General features: G+C 33.7%; 1 protein-coding gene across 3 annotated transcripts in view; it reads left to right on the top strand.

Annotated features, from left to right (window-relative positions):
- Positions 1–5,894: 5,894 nt before the first annotated feature.
- LOC128180137 (uncharacterized) overlaps positions 5,895–20,518 on the top strand; it is a 38,672-nt gene continuing 24,048 nt past the window's right edge. For all 3 annotated transcript variants that reach the window (XR_008243191.1, XR_008243190.1, XM_052848020.1), the window contains exon 1: positions 5,895–6,227. The gene's annotated coding sequence lies outside the window, so the exon portion shown is untranslated. The remainder of the gene's footprint in view (positions 6,228–20,518) is intronic.

The raw sequence follows: 20,518 nt of genomic DNA, 5'->3' as shown, positions 1-20,518 counted from the left end.
GCTATCCAGGTTATTTTTAAAATAAAATTGATGAGTTTCATAATGCGTGTATATCTTATATAATTTTTTTATACAGTTAAATTTTGTTCGGATTTCGGCCCTTTCCCATTACAAATATTTATACAGTGAATTTTAAAGAGTAAGAATGAATTTTAAAGAGTAAAAGAAAAGATTAATTATACTTATATAATCTAATGCACAAAAATGGAATTAGAATATAGCTTATCAATAAAGACAATGACATTAGTTATTTGCAATTGACCAAATTTTAAAGTTTGATGATTTTTCCCAATTCAACAGCCAAGGACTGACTCCCTTTTGAAAACAGAAAAAAAAATTCACTGAACTACATTTCTAGATCTAATGAAGAATTGTGACATTTAATTTTACTTACCTCTGGAGGCTACTAGGGATGGTACTGAACTAGCGTTGACAAAAGGTGTTTGCTACACAAGGTGGTTGATCATCTAAGGTGTACCAAGGAGTATATTGTGCCAGCTCTACTCCATACCCATACTGGTCACTGTAGCTTACAATAAACAATTGTAAAAGGAAATTCTTCTGAGAATGAAACTAGCTGAAGTAATAGTGGCTTCAATACAAAATTATATACATTTTGCACAGAGTTATGACCATCTACTGATGGAATTCTCAGTCTTACAGAGAAAGTTTTAACAATTTGGGGCAGCTGGTCAGAAAGGATTTCATTGTGATTGTTTTCTTCTTCTTCTTCCAATAAAGTGCAGGACTCGTTGGAGTATCATCGCACTTTGGCTTGTGCTCGGTGTGACAACAAGTGCACGTATATACAGTGCAGGTGAGATTAAAACTGGATAAAAGTTGATGCTCTAACGTAGACTGCATGCCAGGACCCCCTGTCGGAATTCATCCAGGGAGGTACTGTCCACTGCTCTCTGTGGCAAGTTATTCCAGATCCTGATACTATCGGGGAAGAAGGAATGCTTATATAATAAGGTCCTAGCATAGGGAATCAGGAATCTGTTTGTGTGGCCTCTGGCTGTAGTCATCATTGGGTGTAGCTCAGTTGTTGGAATAGCTACTAGTCCTTGCACTATCCTGTACATCATTATAGCTTTGTTCCTGGCTCGACGTTCTTCCAAGGATGCCCACTGGAGAATTTCAAGCATTGATGTTACACTGCTAGTTTGTGAGTAGTTGTTCATCACAAATCGAGCCGATCGTCGTTGTACTGCCTCCAATTTCTGGATGTTAAGGGCTGTGTGTGGATCCCACACAGTACATGCATACTCCACTAGGGGTCTTACCAGCGTTGTAAAGCATGCTGCCTTGGTATAACGTGGGCAGTGCTGCAAGTTGCGTTGTATGAAAGCTCTGGTGGAATTTGCTTTCTTCGTGATGTTGTCGATGTGTTCATTCCATCTGAGGTTCTTGTGGATGGTAACCCCGAGGTATTTGGCAGAGTCCACAACTTCTAACTTGTGTCCACGGATGTTGTAAGAGTTGGTCACAGGTTTGCGTTTGTTGGTAACTCTCAGCAGTTGGCATTTGCTGGGGTGGAACTCCATCTGCCAGTCTGTTTCCCACTGTAGTAAACTATTGAGATCTTCTTGTAGTTTAACAGTGTCTGTGTTGGTACAGATGTGGCGATAAAGTACGCAATCATCAGCGAAAAGTCTCACATTGGAGTGATGGACATATTCCGGGAGGTCATTTATGAAGAGGAGGAACATCAGCGGACCAAGAACGCTCCCTTGAGGGACTCCTGACTGGACGGGGGCATTGTTGGAGCTCTTCCCATCAACTATTACTCGCTGGTTCCTTCCACTAAGGAAGTCCCTAATCCATTGGAGTGTGGACCCTCTTACTCCGTAATACATTGCCTTGTATAGTAATCGCTCGTGAGGGACCTTGTCGAAGGCTTTGGAAAAGTCCAAAAGGATAAGGTCTGTCTGTTTTCCGAGATCCATACTCTTGGCTAGATCCTGGACTGTCAGGATCAATTGGGACTCGCATGATCTGTTCTTTCGAAATCCATGCTGGGCATCAGTGAGAAGTCCATGTTTTTCCAGATGTTTGGAGATGATACTGCAAATTATGTGCTCTAGGATCTTGCATGTGACTACTGTGAGAGAGACAGGTCTGTAGTTGGCAGCTTTACACTTTTCTCCTTTTTTAAAGATTGGAACTACGTTTGCCTCTTTCCAGTCTGATGGTAATTTTCTTTGTGTAATGGAGGCCTGAAAGAATGTTGTAAAAATTGGAGCTTGTTCTTTAATAAGTCGAGTTGGTATTTCATCTGGGCCACTTGCTTTATGGATGTTTAAGTTACGTAGCAGTTTGCACACTCCGTTCTCTGTCACTGTGATGTTATCCATGGCAGGGTGTGGACTTGGCCCTTTATTTGGAATGGTACTTACATCTTCATCACTGTTCAAGAATCGCTTTGGGTCGTTTGTTAGCTCAGGGCTGATCATGTCCTCGATGTAGTTCTTATAGGCTGTTTTACGCTCTTTTTCTGTTATTTTTTTAGGCGTTGGTATCTTTTGATGTCGGCCGTATTGTTGGTGTTACGTGCTTTGATGAAGCTCCTTTTCTTTCGTCTTGATAATCTCTTAATATCTCTCGTTATCCATGCCTGGTGAAATCTGGTTGACGAGAGTTTTGATGGTACACTATCCTCTAAGATATTTAGTAGGTTCTTTTTAATGAAATCCCACATTTCCTGGATAGGGCTCAATACTACAGACGGGAATACTACATTCTGTATCAATAACTATTGACAAATAATGTATATTATCATCATGTCCTTATCAAACTATGCAAAAACTCTTTTTTAGTTTATTCCAAGCTAAATCTAATATGATAATGTTAAATGATTGACATAGAGGAAATTCGAGCTCTAGCACCTGCATTTCCAGTCATGTAAGCGTGGCCCTGCCGATTTTTCGGTGATTTTGATTAGTGAATAGCTTAGGTAAACTTGTCAACTCATTTAGAAAGTTAAACCATCCTTGGTTAAATAATTATAGATCGATATTTAATTCGGGGGGTATGTAAACATTTCGTTTTGTTTCTATTTAGTTTCGCATTTAACAGGTACCACAAATGACGAAAAGAGTCAATAAAATTTTCACTTGCAAGATTACACGTATTTTCTCTAATACGCAAAAAACATTCATCAGTTCATAGGTCAAAAATTCACGTCACAATGAACATTGCGCGATCTTATTGATCGTCTGATAAAGAATATTCATGATTTTATTGAACATTTCAAATTGCTTTCTTAGAAAATGCAAAATGTTCGGAATAGGTGTGTGACAGTTTAACAGACTAACACACCTTTCTCAAGGGAAATAGTCTGTTTGGCAGGAAAATAGTCTTTTTTTCAGGAAATCAGCAAAATTTATCGATTTACTTTGATAAAGTGAAACATAAGTAGAGGTATAATAATATACAGTTAACGTATACTGGTGAGGGAGTCAGCAAGATTCCAGTTCCCAGAAAGCAAGTCTTTTTAATTTATAACATTGTTTCATTTTCTCATTTAATTAGAAAAGGAAATGTTGTGCAATACCCTTAACTGCAAATCGTAATCTGCAGACATGACCCTCATATCAAGACCCATCGTCGGAACCCACGGGTTTTCTATCCGTTACACTGTTGAAACCGTGGGTTCCGACGATGATCAAGACCCTACTTGGGTCAAATCCTTTATGAATGTGGTAATCTTTGAGATAAATTTTCTTTTTACCAAGGCATCTGTTCACAGATCTATTCGTTGTGAATTTATCTTAACTACCACCACAGAGGTGGGGGGGGGGGGTGTACCTGAACGTCTTTTACACGCAACATTATTCAATGAAGCCAGAAAAGTTTAATACAGTGATATCATTTTTTTATGCATAATTCACTCAATTATGCTAAGGTCGCCCCAACTTTATTTAATTTTACGTCAAATACCGATTGATGAGATGTACACTAACTGTGTCAACCATTGTTGTGGTGTCGTGTTGGGTACCGGATGATTTTGAAGTCGTCTGTGACACACAATACCATTTCAAAAAAGTGTTTAAATCATCATTGATTTTTTTTAAAAGGTAAATGTACGATGTATGCCTACTCGCATATCCTAGGTCGACTTGGGTCAGACGCCCACTGTGTCAATCATTGCTTATTGGGTTACTTGAATGTGTGCATTTAAAAATGTTAACCTCGAATTTACACATGTGCTTGAAAATCAATCCCGGGCCTTTAAATTTCACCTCCCTCCAGAAACGGTGTCTTCCCACTTAGCTAAAATTCTGAATTTTTTCTGGGTGACTGATTTTAGCTAAGTGGGAATGGTGCACAGGTAAGGGTGTCAAAGAACAAAGGAAATTAATTACAGGTGAACTATAGTCTGTTCAATTATTGACCTTAAATAAAAAAAAAATACCAGGCAATTTTTTAAGATTTTGTTCAAAATTTTAAAAACTTACATACATGTAATAGAAGTAAATTTTGATTATTAAAAGGGTTTGTTTTATGATGGATAGTAGCTAAATTTTATTGTATGTAAAATTACTCAATATTCATTCTTTTGAGGAGAGGGGAAACAGACATAGTTGCATCAAAGTTTATTTTAAATACATGTACAATCACAGTCAACAACAAACTCTGTTTAGCAGTTATAACTTATTTTGAATATCATATACATGTACATAAATATTTTAGCATGTTAGTTACTTATAATTTACTTTTTTATTGCAAATATCCTGGGGTGGATTGAAGCTTATCTTACCGATAGACAATTAACATAGAGTGAATTTAGAAGGTTTTTCATCTACTTATAAAACTATACATGCTGGGATAATTGTTATTTGATTAGAAAATCTCTTTTTTAGAAATGTTTATGTATTACATAGTCTCTTTATACCATTGTAAAGGGGTTTTGAGATTGAAATTAATGATATGGGATACCACAAGGGCCAGTATCAGTGCTTGACCCTTTTTTGATTTTGACATATATTAATGATACTGCTGATGGCATATTAAATAACATTAGATTTTTTGCTGATGATACATTTCTGTTTGCCATTGTTGATAATGACATTTTTACCCCTTCTATGCCCCTTAATATTGAGGATCTTGAAAAAAATAAAAATTATATGGTCCAAATTTTGGGGTGTTGATTCTAATAGCGGAAAAACAATTAATGTTAATTTTACAAGATAGCAGAGAAATTATCACATCATACAGGATACACCATGGCTACGGTGGTGATTATATAAAAAAAAATCAAATTCTCATGTACATTTAGGAATGCATTTTCAGGCTGATGGAACTTTGACTTATCATATACTATTGTAACAAATATACATGAAAAGGCTTGTAAGAGGCTGAATATACTTACAATACTGAAACGTGTCATAGATAGAAATTTGTTTATGAAAATCTATTTTGCTTTTATATATGCTTCAAAAAGATCATGTTTGTATGATGGACTGGGCTGGGAACCTTTACATTTTAGAAGAACACACATAAACTACATTTAATGTACATGTATGATAGTTAATGGTATAGCATTTAATGAAATTTAATGGCATTTAAATCAAGCATTAGTTTGATTGAAGTTTCATATGATCTAATTAAACCATCAATTTCTGTGGTGTGTTGTTTATTTACGCAATTGCTTGCCAGGCCTATAAAATTTATTTTATTTTTTCTTAAATTTATTCTATTTTTTCAATTTATAAATATTTAACCTTTCAATAATTGATAGATCTTAAATCAAAATTAATGTTTATTGTCAAGAATATATACATGTAACTATATATCACAGGTGATTTCTATACAGGTAGTTCACACCTAAAACAGACTATACACAATGCTCACTCAGGTGTGAAAATCACAATTTTAGCTAGGTGGGAATAAGAATTTCATATTTTTAGCTACGTGGGAATAAACCCCAGAAACAACACGCTTCAAAAATTCAAATGACCTCGCATTATTACAAAATCGGGATAGTTAAATTAGACCTCTTACACATTGTTTTTCATCTCATAAAAAAATCGGCTCCTCTCTCGAGCGGAAACGCCCCAAATTCAAAGGAAAATTCGGAATTATTTTGCCTCAGCCATACTGTAGTGACACATGTATCATAACCATTGCAAGTCAGCCATCTTATGCAAACAACGTATGCCAAAATGGCCGATTTGATATGAACTTTTGATTTGTTTCTTCTGATTTAGATTTACAAAAATAAGGTAAGTAGACATATAATTTATCTACAGTTATGAATGTCTGTTAATGCGAATATGTAAGAAGGTAGCATATTCAGAATGTCAGGAGTCATCGGTCCACTTGAAGCGTTTTCTAATTTTAGTGAAGTAAACGGGTGCGGTTAGAACAGTAAAAAAGGTTTTAAAAATCACATTTAGTCCAGCTTAACGAAAAAAGAATTGTATGGTGTAATTCTTTCTTTGTATTGTATAATTTTCCATTTGTATTGTAACAAGAGGCCCATGGGGCCACATCGCTCACCTGAGCAACAATGGGCGTTCAAAAGATATTGTGCCATATGGTTCATCGGTAGAATAACAAAAAATAAATATTGTAAAGTATTCGAATTTTACACTTATTTTTGCATACACGTAATCTGTGACATTGAACCTTCATAAAATACTAATTTTTACCAGAATAAGAAAATTCTACGCAAGATATAAAACTAAACATTTGGTAGGGGTACACTGTTAGGTTGTTAACTTCCAATTCCCTATATTTTCGTCCTGCCCCCCCCCCCCCACTTTGTAAAGCGATCAAAATATATGAGAGCATATAGGTACATTTTTTTCATCAACTACTTACTAGTTATTGTATTTAAAAAAATATATAATAGTTATTGTTTTTTTATTTTAAAAATCCTACATGTATAGATGTGAAGAAGAAAATTGTACCTCAATGTGTTCAATTCCTCAAATTAAAAACATTCAAAAATTTTATTTGTCTTCTCCATTATAATTAAATGACTGTTATTTACTTTGCGTTCAAACCAGGATAATTTTTCGCTGTGATATTTTCTTAGGAATAGCGATAATTACTTTATCCCCGCAACAGAAATGTGTCAGAACTATGAAAACTGTTTTAAAGATGTCGTTTTTATTTACTCGTGTATGAAAAACTATCAAAATTAATGTAGATTTCACATTATTTATTGTATAAAGAGGGGGCCCCAGAGAGTAGGTATATACAGAATATCATTCTTTTATTTTGTTTGTACAAGTATTTAACATACTCTAATTCATATAGAATTTCTAATGTTCAACCAAAATTTCAGCGTCAATCGTAGAATTATAAGCAAGATACAAAGCTCATAGTTCGCCTAGGTTTGAGTCATATTTTGTTCACATGAGTTTATTACATTCAGCTTAAGATTTTTAACTTGGTATTTCCTATTCAGCATTTAAAATGGAAAAAAAGAATGGCCTTAGATTTTCAATTCTTTTATTCACTCAAGACCATTTCACTGGTATTTGAGCTTCAAAATCAGTTTATACCAATGAACACAAACACAGTCAAGGATCACATGTACAGTAGGAGTAATAATGACGAAAAAAGGTTAAGTTTACAATACAATTAGTTTTTAAAGTTGGTTTCTGGAAGAACAGACTTTGAAAATTTTCTTAATAAATATTGACCAATTTTTTTACTTTTTTAATCTTTAGTTTTTAAGATCTGTGTACAAACATAGAATTGTGAGCAAATCTCTATATCTTGCTTATAATTCGAAGCTTAACACTCAAATATGGTTAGTAAATAGAAATTGTAAACAATTAAACACAAAAAACATGCACTATAAGAAATAAAGAACACAATTTATTTTTTCGAAATGAATCATATATATACATGTATATACCTACATATTTCCGTCAGCGATATCAAACTCTATTTAAACTGAATAAACTCGAGAAAATGCCGAGCATCTCAACAAAACCTACTGCATTAATCTACCATTACGCTAAAGATAATGCCGAATTACCGATAGTATTTCAGTACTTTTTTGATACATCAGATTTTGCTTAATTTGCGCAGGTAAACAGTTAACTGTTTGATTTACCGAAGTCTCTGTTTGATTTGATACGTAAAAATCACGAAATACAGACGATAGTTCCCAGGTTACAAAGCATAAATAATGAAAACGAAACGAAAATCAGAATTCGAACAAGCTAACACCAACGTCATGTGTGAAAACTGTCAACGCATTGAAATATTTAGCCTCAATTTACTTCACAAAATCGGCACCAATATATTTTGCATGTTTCAAAAATTTCCCTTCATACGCGAACTGTTGCATAGCAAGCGAATTCATCATAGTCAGATCGACCCTTTTTCGTTTAATGTCATGGCTGCTTTAAACAAAGAACCTCGTTTTAGAAGTATGGAATACGAGTCTTGGTAAAATGGGTATTCAAACCCGGGCCGTGGCAAAATAAAAGCCAGGGAAGATCGGCAATCGTCAATTCCAAATACGCATTATTTTGCAGCAATATTTACAGCGAATACAAATATACTGGTCCATCAAATATCCTGAAATTTTAATGAGATTGGCAGATTAATACCTGCCAATATTTTGTTTTGCTCAGGCCAAGTCTTGCCTACCCATTTTATCGTATGCCGAACCCGAAGCTATTAAACTGATTGAAACACGCCTTTCCTTTATTATTATTTTCGTAATAACTCAGATTTGAAACAGAATTAGCACTTAATTTGTGCAATTTATATTTTCCTTCCCATAAGGATAATTTATGCTAAACTACGTTGAATTAGACTCGGTAGTTCTTGAGAAGAAGATTTTTAAAAATGCACCCCCCTTTTTCTACAGTTTCAAGGTTTTCTCCGCTTTGAATACAGATCGGACTTTTAATATTTGCCCTCCCATAAGGATGCTTTGTGCCAAATTTGGTTGAAATTGGATAAGCGGTTTTAGAGAAGAAGTTCAAAATGTAAAAAGTTTACAGACGGACAGACAGACGGACGGACGGACGGACGACGGACAAAATGTGATCAGAATAGCTCACTTGAGCTTTCAGCTCAGGTGAGCTAAAAACTCTTAGTTGTATTCTATATTTTCCATTTGTATTGTATAATGCTTATTTGTATTGTATAATAATAATGAACGAAAATTCCTCAAAAAATTCCGGAAATCATTTATAATATTTTTGGATTTTACAATCTTGCGCATGCATTGGAATTTTTTTCATCTGTTCATCAAAGAAAATACGGGAGATAACTCTAACACAGGACATTTACTAAATAAAATCCTGAGAGTTTTGAATGTCAACATGGTCTGTAAACACTGGTAAAAACGTTGTTGAAGAAATATTGAATTCTGCAATTATAGAATTACACTTTTCGAAGAAAGGTATTTACAGCTTCAAAATGATTTTGTTATGAACAATTTGATTGTTATTTTAAATGCAACTTTATTAATTTTCTTCAAAATCGTTTAGGGGCGATTCTGCAATTTTCTGTTACATTACGGATACACATGAAAGGCATTTTAACTGTGGTGAAGGCCTTTCCCCAGACACAGTTACATTATTCAAACTCAGCAGAGTGTAGTGAAATTAGTAGATTATTGTAGGCTTAAAACTTGGTTCTGCAAATGTCGACAACATACGGTGTATCGATGTATAGATTTCGTAAATGTCTGATATCATATGCTATGTCAACCCGTGCACGCACGGGTTAAAATCTAGTACTAGCAAAGTTCTACAATGAAAAAGAAAATAACATTCCAATGCATATTTATGAAGGACTGCCATTATTACTGGATCTGAGAATGTGCGCGGCAAAGGTATTCAAGAGAGGAAAAGGGTACATAAAGGGCAAGCAGGTTTGATTTTAAAAAAGTCGTAGGAAATTATTTTCATATTATGTAAATATTTACTGTCATTTAAATATAAAACCTTACACCATTCAATACAAAAGGATTGGTAACAAAAAGAAAAAGAATATATATATATACCCGAGTTCATAAATTTTAAAACAAGATAAGATGTCGGACTAGCCAAAATTACCCTTTTCCTGGCCCCTCAACGACAGTCAACCAAATCCATTGTTGTGCGACTGACTTGTTTAGTAAGGAACTCGCGCCTAAATTAGATGGTCCATTGTTATGCTATCATTATTTTTTTGCTCGCACTACGTACACTGTCGTTTTCTTTCTTTTGTATCCCCGAATGCTGCTACCAACATTTCGTCCTTCTAAACTCAGGTCACGTGCTCATAAATAATTCAAGTAGGGGCATTTAGGTGGCAGGAGACATTTTTTTGGATACAATTCATTGTAGCCAAGGGGTGCATGTCTTCGGAACTCTGTAAATAGAATTTCCCCAGGTCCCATTCAGCACAAATATCTTTAATTCACTCTTTATAACGCCAATAACTAATTTCTGATAAAAATTACTAGTCAAAACCTGTAAAATTCTCTACATACTGGTTTTTATGAGATTTTGACCCTTTCATATTTTGCTAATATTTCATGATTTTTCAGCTTTTGAGACCTCCCCCAGTTAATTTCCTGCAGAGGGTTGACCTTCCGTACCACATGCATGTTGCACTATCACATGTCAGAAACTTACCGGTGTTGTATAGCAGTTTTTCCCCCATAGTAGCTTCTCCCCCCGGAAAACCTACTATATAGTAGCTTTTCCCCCATAGTAGGGTTTCTCCCTCACGTTTTTGGTTCAGATTTTATAAAAAAAAATATTGATGGAAATCCAGTAAGGATTATAATTAATGTTTCTACACTCCAAGGTTGCATACATGTATAACTGCATTCATCTATAAAGGTTAAGTTTCGTTTTGCCGATTTTTTATTTTTATAGGCTATGCTGAAAATTGAACATGTGTGTAATGGAATTACACATGAAACTTAATTTTAGTAATTAATTAAAAAAAAAATACTTATTTTACAAGTTAAACACTTATATGCATAATTCTGTGTTCTGAAATTGTACTAAGCGAAAATGTTTTAAGAATGTTTTGATAAATCTATCAGACTGTCTGCCTGTTTGTGAAAATTTCATCCAGGCTAAACCTCTGTTTTAGAGAGATTTTGTTTCCAATGTTTCAGAGCCCGATTTTTAAAATCCTATTATAATGATTATAGTGCATATTCTTAAGGGTTCAATGTCTCATAAACTAGAGATGACCATATCACCATATTTTCATAGTGGCAGTGGTTTACCACTTGTAGATGACTCTGAAAATTTCAGCCCTCAGGGTAGGGGCCCTTGATGTTTCAGGGCCCGATGTTTAAAACCTCATTATAATGATTGAATAGTGTTCTATAAGTGGGGATCCGAATCTCATATTCTAGAGATGACCACTTAACCATATTTTCACAGTGATAGTGTTATACCACTAGTAGATGACACTGAAAATTTTAGCCACCATGCAGGGTAGGGACCTTTGTTGTTTCCGAGTCCGATGTTTGAAATCCAATTATAAAGAAAATGTATTTTTTAGGGCCCCATGTCTCAAAAACTCAAGATGACCACATGAACATATTTTTACGGTCATTTAAAAGTAAAAACATCATTTAAAAATACACAATCGCTCATATATTTCCTTATCAAAATGATTGAAAATTACGTTTAATTCTGCTTTTCTTTTTTAAGAACTATATATAATATGATTTAAATTTGGCCCCCATAATTCGCAATTTTTGTGTTTCGGGTACAATAAAATGTTATGTTTTTTTTAGAACAGTTGATTTAAAATATATTTTTTACCTATTCATTGATTTATTTGCACTCACTTGCAGTATATGGCGTTAGAAGTTACGCTATTACTACAATTCAATCAAAATCGGTCAAAAATTGACATTTTTCTTATCCGTTTACGAATGGAAAATATAGAGCGCATGCTTGAACAAAGATATTTTTTTGTTACTTATTAGTCTTGGCTATATATATATCTCTGATTAATCTATTTTGTTTGTTCAAGCATGCGCTCTATGTTTTCTGAGAGAAAAACTACTTGAAAAGAAGCTGTTTTATGCTAAAATTGCAAAATTGGCGGGAAAAGGTTGTCTTTACGATGTCATATTTCTTAAATGTGAGCACTTGAATCAAAATGAACATTATGTATAAACATCACATATAAATCTGTACAAAGAAAAAAAAGAATTGAAGTAAAACGACGATGTAGGGGACCATCTTAGGCGCCCATATCATATATAGTCCAAAGTTTACGAACAAAATTTTTTAAAAAGGTACGCGGGTAAATTCATTATTTTTCAAAACATTTAATCAATTCATAAGATGACTAATGATATAATAGATAACTAGATAAATAAATCAATAAACTTTTATTCATAAAAGGAGCAACCGAAAATCAAAAATAAATAACCAACCTAAGCGCATACATGTATACGACTTTTTTTACTTGTTAGTTGATTAGAAGACCAAGCTTATATTTAAAAAAAAAATAAGTCAGCTCATCACAATAGATGTGTTGGTTTTTTGGGGGTTTTGGTTTTTTTTAAATAACCCTTGTTTCATTGTTCGAAGCAATAATATGGTACACAAGTAAATCTTTATTGCAAAAATATGAAACAAATAGAATTATACGATTTTTAGGTAAGTGAATCGTATATCTTGATTTATATGGCATCGTTTTCAAAATTGTATATTTATAAATCACGTTGCAAACTTAAAATGAAAAAATTAGCAAATAGTGAGTGTAAATATATACATAAGGTTAGTTCAGGCTCCATTTCACATTTTCCAAAGTAACCAGCAAAGATACCGACATTGTTCTGGTTGTGAAGACATTTCATATTTTTAAACAAAATGTTTACATCATAAAATCTCGAGTTTCGTAAAAAATGTGCTAAAAATATGAATATGCGTAACTTTAAAACAAAATTTTAAAACTTTTCACAGGCTTTTAATATATAATCAATTAAAATACCCTTACCCATGATTTAGAACCCCACACTGGATGAAATATCTGGTTTCAGCGCTGCGGAAACCCTTTGGAAACTCTGTGGAAACTTAAGGTTACTTTAAGTTTCCGACAGGTTTCAGCACGGAAACTTCAAGTTTCATTAAGTTTCCGCAGTGCTGAAACTTAGGCTGTCCATGAATCCAAATGGTTTCCGCAACGGAAACTTACTGAAACTTGAAGTTTCTGCATAGTTTCAATCTCCATATACGTTTGGGATACATATTGTTTACAAATGGTTTCCGCAACGGAAACTTACTGAAACTTGAAGTTTCTGCATAGTTTCAACGTCCATATTCAATTGGGAAACATATTGTTTACACAGGGTTTCCGCAACTGAAACTTACTGAAACTTTTCTATATGTTTGCTTTCACAAAAGCTGAGCAAGGTTTCTACTTTATGTAAAAACAAAACAATTTCAAACAGTTCCAAATTTATTTTGTTCAAAAATCTGAAATTGTTTCCAATAATAAATAAAATACAGCCAAGATACAATAATGGAGAAACATCCATATGGCAATTCCCTTATTATGGACTTTTATTTAAAAAATGATAAAATTGCACAAGAAAAAAAAACTCCCATAGAAATCTTTACATTTGTATTTTTTTTCATCTCGATTAAATGCCTATCAAATCTCCCTTTGAAAATGCAACAAAGATCTTACTTTTTTAAAAATATGAATGCAATTTACAAAATAACTGCACGTACATGAATAAACAAAGAAAACTTCACTGTTACATGAACATGATACACTTGTCTCAATTTCTTTTGAACTACAATGAATATGTACACCATAAAATATTTTTGAAAAGTCTAAAGTATCTATCTTTAAAAAAAAAAAAAATACACTACAAGATAGTAGTTGACTATAAAGGTATGACCAAGATTTGATTTGAATATGTATGTCATAAATTCCAAAATGAGGTCAAAGTGATCCACTTACAAGTTGGGATAAACCTTTTCTTTGTTAGTAATATAATCTAATTTTTACAATAGAACAGGATTTGATATCATTTTTTTGATAATCCATTAAGTCCAAAGTGAACTTTTCATTTCCACCCATGATGTACCAACTGATCAGATTTTAATATCATAAGCCTGTCAGTATTTAATAGATGACCCAGAGGGAGATATGAAAAGCTTGTTGGCCAATAAAAAGCTAACAATGGAGCAGTCTGTCAAATCATGTGCAAAAATATGATGTACACATTTAATTAATTATGCTGATTGCAACACACTTCATTCCTGATGAATATTCTTCTTTACACACGGTTTACCTTCCTACATTTCACTACTTTACCTACATTAATATTTTTAAATCCAAGACATGAAGTAAAATATACATTGTTTATATATGACAAGTATTACTACATGTACATGTACTTGCTTTTTGTAGCATGAATGTATAAAATACAAAGTATCACACAGATCATTCACCTTACAATTCTCATCAATACCAGCATTTTACTTATGATATAAAAGCTAATTCCAATTATATATTAGTTACATAACACAGATTAAAATAAAACCTACATGGAAACAACTTTCCATCCAAGTAATGTTGTTATATAAAAATTGTAATACATGGGGTATATGTTGTCTTTATATATTTTCATATATGACATAATTGAATATTGTTTGGTGTATTTTATCATTTCTATGACCCATGCATTCATCTCCTAATGCAGTGTTTTTACATTTAAGATTGGTTTCTTAATTTTCCATATATTGCTGCAAATAAAAACTAAGTTATCAATAAATGTTTAAACAAAGAAAATGGAAAAAAAAGTAGATAACACTTATCAACTTGGAGGTGTGAGGATATATGTTACATGGAGTCTACTATTTTATGCAATATTTGCAAATATAACAAATTATTTAAGAAAATGAAAGTTAATATCTGCAAGGTCTAATCAATCATTTAATAAGTCTAAACCATGTGATTTTCTAAGATTCTAGCTTACAGACAGACATTGTAATATACTGGTATTTGATCATATAAGAAAAGTACTTTTATAGTTTATAGGTTTTTTGAAATGAGAATACTTTACAGTTAAAAAGTCTTGTTCTGCAGAGGTTTAGTCGGGTCGTAGAGATGTGTCCATTCGAATCAATAAGGAGTGTCCTAAATAGCTGTTGTTGGTGTAACCCGAGTCGTAGTTTATGGAAATAGGCCTTTTGGGGGGACTTTCGAGCATTGTCCAGACCGGTTAAGCACTCATATGATCACATCATGGCTACAGCAGACTTAGTAGTTCTGGACAGTGGTAGCATTAAAGTTCTTCTTCTTGCGATGAACTTGTTCCTTTCACTGGGCTGTACTTTATGTCTGTTCTATTTATCTTAAACATGAATAATAAAGTTTCATTTAGATTTTTAAATAATTAACATAAGTCATTCAGCCTAACATGTAATAAAAGCATCCTGAATAAAATTCTGAATACAGAAGCTACTATGCAGTTGCCAGTTGCTGTTTAAGCTATGTCATATAATGACTACAGTAGTATCTGGTCTAAAATGTTTCATTTTATGTTTGAAGCTATGTTATTTTCATTTTGATTCAATTATTGTTTGTTGAACAATGGAAAAACTTATCAACAATAAGTGTGTCCCACACCCCCCCCCCCCCCCCCCCATCAACCTCCTTTTCAAAAACTTAGACCTGGATTTCCCAAAAATTACTACAGTAAATTATAGCGAGCGCAGCTCGCCGGCGCGCAGCGCCGGCGAGCGAAGCGAGCTCTAAGAACCAGTGTGCGCGGGAAAAAGAACGAGCTAAACCTACAGTTCATCAAACAAAATTTTTTGTCTACGTCCCATAATGCTCTCTAATGTTTTCACCCGTGGTGCTATGCCAAAAATGGCCGACTTTTAACTCGTAATTTACAGTGACTTAAAGTTTGAAGACACGTTTTGAGTACCGCATATGCTTTGGCGAGACTCAAAAGATTTGTTACATGCTTCCATACCTCCGTAATGAGTCGAGAAACGTAAACAAAGACGAACAAAGTCATGGATGACGTCACAGTGCACTCGCGCTATATTTCCCGCGATAAATTTAGAGGTGGATCAAACATCTGTAATGCGTGTACTAGCTATTTCAGTACAGACTGCGATACCTGCCTCATTGACGTATGATTTGTTTTTAATTTTTTTTAATATAGAGATTTTATGTATATATATTAGCAAGAGCCATACTTTACTGTCATATCGATCCATTTTTAAGCTAATTGTGCATGAATGAGTAGGGAGGAAATAAACAATAGGACATTTTGAAATAAATCAAAAAGGAATAAAATAAAAAAAATAAACAGTTAAAAAAATTATGTAGATATGGGATATAGTCAGACCATTAAATTTAAAAGTGGGAAATTACACACCTACAAACAGGTACCGGTCTTTCTCTCTCTCTCTCTCTCTCTCTCTCTCTCTCTCTCTCTCTCTCTCTCTCTCTCTCTCTCTGGGAAGTGGGTTGCGCTGTATGTATCATAACCATTAAAATTAGTACCTTTGGCATACTTATTGTAGAGCAATATACTCTCTCAAAAATTCTTTGACGTTCGTTGATACCTAAATAAAACTTTATAAGTTGACAATGATGCAAGGTATGTGTATAATTCTTGCTGCGCTCGCCAGAACGGTAGCACCGTAAAACATAATATATAAACGGTGTGACCGTTGGATCGAGCGCAGATTTAACACAGTGCAGATAAAATCTATTTAAAACGCAAAAAGTAGGATCCGCCAGCATGGTTGCCTACTCAAATCATTCGTCAAAGTTTAACTAAACGTCGCGTGCTAGTCTACATTATGACGTCATATTTCAGACGTAAAAGGTTCAAGTTTTGTCTTCGGAAATAGCCGAAGAGAGTTACGTGATTCCGATTTTTTTTATTTCTTCTTTTATTGTTCATCAATTTAATTCATATGAATGCCAATGTAATAAAATTGAATACTTTATTTAGTATCAAAAAGATCAGTTCCTTGACGTTAATGTTTTTATTTTCCATCTGATATTTTGATAAGACATACATAGATCAAGTCGTGTTTACCTTATTGAAGCGCTACTGAAACTTATCTGGTTTCCTTTTTAATTTCTTTTAATTCAAATTACCTTCTATTGAAACACTGGAACTTATTTAATCGAATTTAGGGGCAATAAACATCGATAAGTTCCAGTCAATCAATGATCAAACTAACTTTTTAAAAACAAAATGGCTGCCAATATGGCGGCGCCCAGGGCTGGAAGAAATTTTTTTTGGCCTTAGTACCCCTGATTTAACTTTCATTTATCACTGATTTTCTTATATATATACGTGTTACCATTAATCCTCGCTTCGCGAGGCGGGCTTCGCCCGCCTCTCGCTGCGCTCGGTATTACCGAGCGCAGCGAGAGGCGGGCGAAGCCCGCCTCGCGAAGCGAGGATTAATGGTAACACGTATATATGAAAAAATCAGTGAAAAATGAAAGTTGAATCAGGGGTACTAAGGCCAAAAAAAAATTCTTCCAGCTCTGGGCGCCGCCATCTTGGCAGCCATTTTGTTTTTAAAAAGTTAGTTCGATCATTGATTGAGTGGTACTTATCGATGTTTATTGCCCCATAACTCGATTAAATAAGTCCAGTGCTTCAATAGAAGGTAATTTGAATTAAAAGAAATTAAAAAGGATACCAGAAAAGTTCCAATAGTGCTTCAATCAAGAAACACGACTTGTTCTATGTATGTCTTATCAAATTATCAGATGGAAAATAAAAACATTAAACGTCAAGAAACGGATCTTTTAGATTCTGAATAAAGTATTAAATTTTATTACATTGGCATTCATATGAATTAAATTGATGAACAATGAAAGAAGAAATTTAAAAAAATTCGGAATCACGTTACTCTCTTCGGCTATTTCCGAAGACAAAACTCGAACGTTTTACGTCTGAAATATGACGTCATAATGTAGACTGAGCACGCGACGTTTAGTTTAACTTTGACGAATGATTTGAGTAGGCAACCATGCTGGCGGATCCTACTTTGTGCGTTTTAAATAGATTTTATTATACAAAAATCAAACTGCACTGTGTTAAATCTGCGCTCGGTCCAACGGTCACACCGTTTACATATTAAACATCCAACACATGTATAAGTTAATGGTGAAAATAATCAATTTCAAAGCAATACCTTGCGTTCACATCGTCCAGCTGGTCAAAACATTCACCCGAATCACCGAACAGAGGATGCAACTAATCACCGGAAACATTGACTTTGTATGCTGTCAATGCTGAAAAAGAAAAACGTATAAGATTTCATTTTCCGGATTTAATTAATAAATTTTGTTCGTTACATTTAGAGTTTGTAAATTGTATAATGTGCGAAAGATTCATTGTTCGTCTTGTTTACCAACCAAGCATTCATATATTAGGGACGTTTATATAATTATATATGTGTATACCCTGGATAATCTTGATTATCATGCATATAAAGTTGGTTAATGGTTAACTTGGTCAAAACGTATATTTAAAAGAGATACGGTAATAAAAATTAAAACGCCGAACCAAGTTTGAAAAAATGACGCCATCTTGATTTGATGGCGCCAGATCTCGTTTACAAAAGAGAGATAAATTAAAGCCTTGAAAATGTTATTGGGAGTATCTATATTGTGAATTAAGTTACCTTGACATGAGTTCTTCGTTCCTGCATTATCTCCTTGTTGTAGAGGCTATTAATGCTTCTCAATTCTCCATTTTACAACAGCACCTTCTTGTCCATTTTAAACTTCGCTCGGAATCATAAAGTGCGCCAATACTGACCAATCAGAGCCCGCTAAATCTTGGAAAAGTGCATCTTGGGATAGTTTAAAATGAATAATGTTTAATTAAAATTATCATTTTTTACCGAAAAGTATACTTTTTACATGTATATTTATTTAAAATAAGAACTGTCGGAGTCAGTATTTCCTGGTTAAATACGACAAAGTATTGGAATTGTATTTGTAACACGTGATTAACAAAAAAAAAAAAAATGGCCGACCGTTTGTTTACAAATTTTTTATGAAATTAAACAAGTTTTAATGAGACATATGTATCAGATTTTGTCTTTAACTATATTTTATATGCATGTACTGATGATTTTGCCAAACTAAATATGATATAGCCATATATAGTTTTCTGACAAGTTAGTCTTGACTTGTCCAATTTTCACCGCGATTCTAAGCACGGTCATATTCTTATTCAAAATAAAGACGTGTGAAAATATTATGTTCATCATAGAGCAGGTTCTGCATGAACACACAGAAATCACAAATATAATTAGAAGCCGATCAATTAACGGGGTCCGGTGTTATATAGTGCCTTTTCCCCCTAGCCATCTTTCCCCCCGGAAAAATGGCTATATAGCAGTTCTTCCCCCCGGAAAAATGGCTATATAGCAGTTTTTCCCCCAGGGAAAGCTGACTATATAGTGGGCTTTCCCCCTTTTTATAGCCAGATTACCCCTACGGAAAACCTACTATATAGTGGATTTTCCCCCATTTTTTACATTCCGGCCATGTATATGGCGGACCATTCGTGGTAATAACTTGCAATAATTGATATGATATTAATTTCTCATGAAAAGGATAGTTATGGCATTTATTAATACATAGACTAAAATAGTATTACATGGTTTTTTAACCCCAAAAAAGAACTAAGGCACGCGCCTCCATAACATTCATGTGTCATCATCGTTTATTTCACCTGTTCTTACACCTTTTTGGAACACCTTTTACACGGATTTCGGAATACCTCGAATCATTTTCATCTAATCGATGCTGATCTACAGTTTCGACTTCGACGTTAAGAACACGTGAGAATACATTTGAGTAAAAATATGCTGGTTTGGAACTTTAATTTTCCAATGTATTACCATCTCTGTATAAGCTTCTCCGAGGGAACTAACTGACCAATCTTGACTTAATCTTGTAGAGGAAGGGAATAAAAGTGGAAATGTATTACTCCCTTCGTCAAAAAGGCTATCAATTTTAAATTAATACCGTTCGAATTGACGATCTTAAAAACAATTATATATTTCTTCTTCTAAATATCAAATGGGAGACAGGGTGCAATGATATGATGAGAACTGAAATGTTTTAGTTTTATTTTGATTGATGGGGTTCTAAATCATGGGTAAGGGGTATTTTAATTGATTATATATTAAAAGCAAGTGAAAAGTTTTACAATTTTGTTTTAAAGTTACGCATATTCATATTTTTAGCACATTTTTTACGAAACTCGAGATTTTATGATGTAAACATTTTGTTTAAAAAAATGAAATGTCTTCACAACCAGAATAATGTCGGTATCTTTGCTGGTTACTTTGGAAAATGTGAAATGGAGCCTGAACTAACCTTATGTATATATTTACACTCACTATTTGCTAATTTTTCCACTTTTAAGTTTGCAACGTGATTTATAAATATACAATTTTGAAAACGATGCCATATAAATCAAGATATACGATTCACTTACCTAAAATCGTATAATTCTATTTGTTTCATATTTTTGCAATAAAGATTT

This window comes from Crassostrea angulata, chromosome 4, assembly GCF_025612915.1.
Source record: "Crassostrea angulata isolate pt1a10 chromosome 4, ASM2561291v2, whole genome shotgun sequence".
Taxonomy (NCBI): domain Eukaryota; kingdom Metazoa; phylum Mollusca; class Bivalvia; order Ostreida; family Ostreidae; genus Magallana; species Magallana angulata.
Note: the sequence above shows the minus strand (reverse complement) of the source record. Positions and strands in the feature narration are given on the sequence as shown.